Here is a 4,563-nt window from a genome sequence, read left to right on the forward strand (position 1 = left end):
TGTTTGAGAAGATGAGAAAACATGCCTCTGATGCCCAGGAAACAGTGGGGCAGATGCAGCTGCGTCAACAGCCCGTGATTGCTACGGAACAGCTCCGATCAGCCCACAGAAGCCACCCGGCACTCAACTCGGCACCTGGAAGACCAAAGCACTGTCGTGAGCCACAGCGTCCTCTGGGCATAGCGCACGGTGGCCTTGTTGCTCTTCCCTCGGGTAATCTCGTGTTTCTGAGACGTCCTCCCCCCGGGTGCTGGCCCAGCGCACAGTGCGCCTGTCACCCCTGCCGGCCCGACGGCTCCGAGTTCTGCGGTCGGTCGAACAGCATACTGACTGCAGGGCGCTGAAGTACATCTCCCACGGCCTGTCGCCTCCTCTTCTACGCTCACCTCCGTCTTAACTGTTCTCTTCTGATTCTGTAATGTCACGAGAGAAAAAGACTGGCAAGAAGACATGGTATAAAAATAGAGCCAAGGGTAATCTTCCTTATCGCCTTCCACACTCACACCAGACTTAGCACTTCATGAATGTTAACTAAGGAGACGGAAATGTTTCTGTAAGGGCTTCTTAGATACAGTTTGCAAATTAGGGAGCAGAAGCAGAGGAACAAAACACCCGATAGGGTGCGAATAACTGCTTGGAGCAGGAAGCAGGCCCTTGGCCTGAGCACGCAGCTCGGACGGCTCCCCTGCACACCACCCGGTCCCCGGCCGCCGAGGTGAGCCCTGCTCCTTCCTCCGGCCCGAGCTGTCACTGAGGCGTTAGAAATACTTCTCTTTCCCAAGAGATGTTCAAGTATCAGCCCACACACCTGCATGTGATCTCTGCGAAGCAGGTTGAAGAATAATAAGAATATATCCATTTAGGCGGCTATGGGGCCACAGATTAAGCCAATGATTTCAACTTCTGGTCACGCTCAGCTGCAGCTGATGTGCGTTCAGAAAGGGCACAGTCTTCTGCTGACGTGGGACGTTTTCGGCTTCTTACCTTAAACACACCTTCTTCCGACTGAGATGAGCAGTCTACGCCCCTGTCCCTGCTGGCAGGAAACCAAAAGCTCATTAATCTCCCCAAATACCTTCCCTCCGCCTTGCAGCCAATTACCAGCCAGACTGAGGGGCTGCTGTCCTCACGGAGTGCGGCGCCCAAGTGTTCTTTCCACTCATGCGCGCTGCTGGCAGGGAAACTGCTCATAATTATTTCTTTTCTTGGTGACTTTTCCTCATTTAAAGGCTGAGAAACACACCCCTGGGTGGGGACTCAGCCTGCTGGTGAGCTGTGCAATGCCCAGGAGAAGCCTGTGGTCCCACCACACGGGCACCCAGGGGTCCCCGCCTCCAGTCTTGAGGCATCATCTTTCCACCCCAACTTCTCGAAAACTGTCCCCTGCTTTTGTGCCAGGAAAACAATCTCTTTTTCTCCTTTTAAATGTTTTTTTCTGCAAAAGAGCTTTTTATTTTATTTTTTAATTAATCAATTAATTATTTTTTGTTACAGATGTTTCTCCTTTTCCCCCCACTGATACCCCCTTCCCCTATGTCCCCACCCTTTCCCCAGCTTTGTTGTCCATGTCCATTTTTCATGCATACCTGCATTTAAGTTCTGTGGTTTATCTCTCCCCTACCTCCGCTCCTGAGGATTGTCAGTCTGTACCCCACTTCCATGTCTCTGGGACTACCCTGTTCCCCAGACTGTTATGTTCATTATATCCCACAAATAAGTGAGATCATGTGATATTTGTCTTTCTCTGTTTGGCTTGTTTCGCTTAGGATAATACTTTCCAGGTCCCTCCATTTTGTCTCAAAGGATAAGAGATCTTTCTTTCTTACAGCTGCATAGTACTCCATTGTGTATATGTACCACTGCTTTTTTATCCATTCGTCTATTAATGGACATTTGGGTTGTTTCCAGATCTTAGCTATTGTAAATAGTGTTGCTATGAACATGGGGGTACATACATTCTTCCTGATTGGTGTTTCAGGCTTCTTAGGGTATATTCTTAGAAGTGGGATCACTAGGTCAAACGGCAGTTCAATTTTTAATTTTTTGAGGTAACACCATAGTGTTTTCCATAGTGGCTGCACCAGTCTGCATTCCCACCAGCAGTGTACTAGAGTCCGCTTTTCTCCACACCCTCACCAACACTTGTTGTTTGATGATTTGTTGATGGCGGCCATTCTGACACGTGTGAGGTGATACCTCATTGTTGTTTTAATTTGCATCACTCTGATAATTAGTGATGTTGAGCATTTCTTCATATGTCTCTTGGCCATTTGTATGTCCTGTTTGGAGAGGTGTCTATTTAGTTCCTCTGCCCATTTTTTAATTGAGTTCTTTGTCTTCCTTTTGTGGAGTTGTATGAGCACTCTCTATATATTGGAAATTAACCCGTTATCTGATATATCATTGACAATTATGCTCTCCCATAGAGTGAGTTGCCTTTCCATTTTGGTGGTTGTTTCTTTTGCTGTGCAGAAGCTTTTGAGTTTGATGTAGTTGCATGTGTTTATTTTCTCCTTTGTTTCTGTTGCCCTAGGTGATGTATCAGTGAAAATTCTGCTGTGTATGATGTCTGAAATTTTGTTGCCTACATTTTTTCTAGGAATTTTATGGATTCATGAGTAAAAATATGGAATGCTTCACGAATTTGCGTGTCATCCTTGCGCAGGGACCATGCTAAGCTTCTCTGTATCGTTCCAATTTTAGTATATGTACTGCCGAAGCAAGCACTGCAAAAGCGCTTTTTAAATGAACTTCTCGCGTTAGCCCTATTTTTGTGGTGAACTCTCTTGATTTTTATCTCAGAGTTCCTGAGAATCCAATGATGGAGTTCTCACCTGTCACAAGGGAGACCTGGGTTAGAGTCCCAGCCAACGTTCCAGGCTCTACATTGGTTTCTGATGATCTCCTCTGGCTTCTATTCTGGGAGACCACCCACGGTGCCTGTAACACTACCACCTGCAAGTGTACAACATTCGTGTCCCTCTCCAAGGCTAAGAATGTCGGCGTCATCTGCGCCTCTTCTTACCTATCCAGAGGGAGATATTATTTCTCTTGTTTTGAGATAGCATTGCATTCTAATTTTATTATAATTTCCAGTCGGATCTCAGGACCTCATGTCCGCAGGGTAGCTCCAGCCACAAAGGAGGTGCGGCGGACTCTGTTTCTCTGCACCGACATAATCCACATAATACTGCTGGGGAGTGCTTCTACAGCGACCGAGAGGAGGATCAATGTCTGGAGGGTACAGGTGCTGTGCCTGACTGTTCGGCATCCCCTTCTCCTTGTTCTCCTCATAACACCCTGCATTTCAAGGGGAAGCTGTTCACCACCAGGCTGCTTTTTCCTTTCATGTGCTATTCAAGACGGGTCCCCAAGACCCCAACAACCCAGCCATTATCCAGGCACATAAATAACATGTGTTTTTTGTTTGTTTGTTTTGTTTTGTATTTTTTTAATCCTCACCCGAGGACATTTTTTTCCATTTTTTGTTCAGATAGAGTGGGAGGGGGAGAGAGCGAGAGAGCGAAACATCGACATGAAAGGGGCACATCAAGGGGTTGCCTCCCGCACAACCCAACCAGGCCCGAGGACAAACTGCAACCGAGGTACATGTCCCTAGCGGGAACTGAACCCGGGTCTCTCTGGATCACAGGCCGACGCTCTAACGGCTGAGCCAAACCAGCCAGGGCAATAACATATTTTTAAACACAGAGACATTTTTGAAAACAAAAATTGTGAGAAGAACGGCATTGTCTTACGTATTTTCAAATTTCTTAGTGTTTGGCTCAATGGGCAAACCTGCTCTGCATTCAGACTGTAAAATCCATTAATAGTGAAATACATACGACCACCTGAAGAAATGTTGCCTCACGCAGACATGTGGTTGGAAAGGGAGATTTTTTTAGTAGCCTTGATAGATATTACGGGTATTGTTCCTTGTTGCTGTTGAAAAGTTGGTAAGTGGTAGTTTCTTGGAGGTTAGTTGCATCTGAGAATCTGAAACCACAATGTGGAGTCTGAAACCACATCCGTGGATTTCCCTACTCAGCTGCAGTAACACCCTTTGAACGGATCTTTTACCGGTGTATGACTTTGCAGTATTCTGCACTGACCCTTTGGAACATGTCGGTTCACTGAGATATGCAAATGTTGACACATTTCATTTTAAGACGCCCCAGAACCACATTGGTTACCATTGCCACTGACTTCATCAGAGAAGTCTTTTTTGTTGCACACAATGGCACATACAAGTTTCCTGAAAATCACAGTGAGCTCAGTTTTGATCATCTGCAGTAAACACTGTCCAGAAAATGTATGCTACATATCCAAATCCGAATAAGCATAGTTTATCTATTTTTTTCAAGTTAAAATGAAATTCTACGTCCATGTGGCTAGTTTAGCTGACAACTGAAACATCAGCTCCAGTGCTATTCCTCACGAACTGACTATCTTTGGGTGTGCAGCCAACGTGCTTTGTGCATACTTTCTTTTTGGAGCACAGCATATTGGGAAGTCACGTACGCAAGAGCTGAGATTGAAGAAAATTAATAATGACTGTTTCAT

At 45.9% G+C, this 4,563-nt stretch overlaps 1 non-coding gene across 1 annotated transcript; it reads right to left on the minus strand.

Moving 5' to 3' along the window:
• Nucleotides 1-2,620: 2,620 nt before the first annotated feature.
• On the minus strand, nt 2,621-2,727 carry LOC118623149. Its single transcript, XR_004958233.1, has one exon. It is a non-coding gene; the product is annotated as a U6 spliceosomal RNA (small nuclear RNA).
• Between the last annotated feature and the right edge of the window lie 1,836 nt (nt 2,728-4,563).

Source organism: Molossus molossus, unplaced genomic scaffold (assembly GCF_014108415.1).
Source record: "Molossus molossus isolate mMolMol1 unplaced genomic scaffold, mMolMol1.p scaffold_m16_p_9, whole genome shotgun sequence".
Taxonomy (NCBI): Eukaryota; Metazoa; Chordata; class Mammalia; order Chiroptera; family Molossidae; genus Molossus; species Molossus molossus.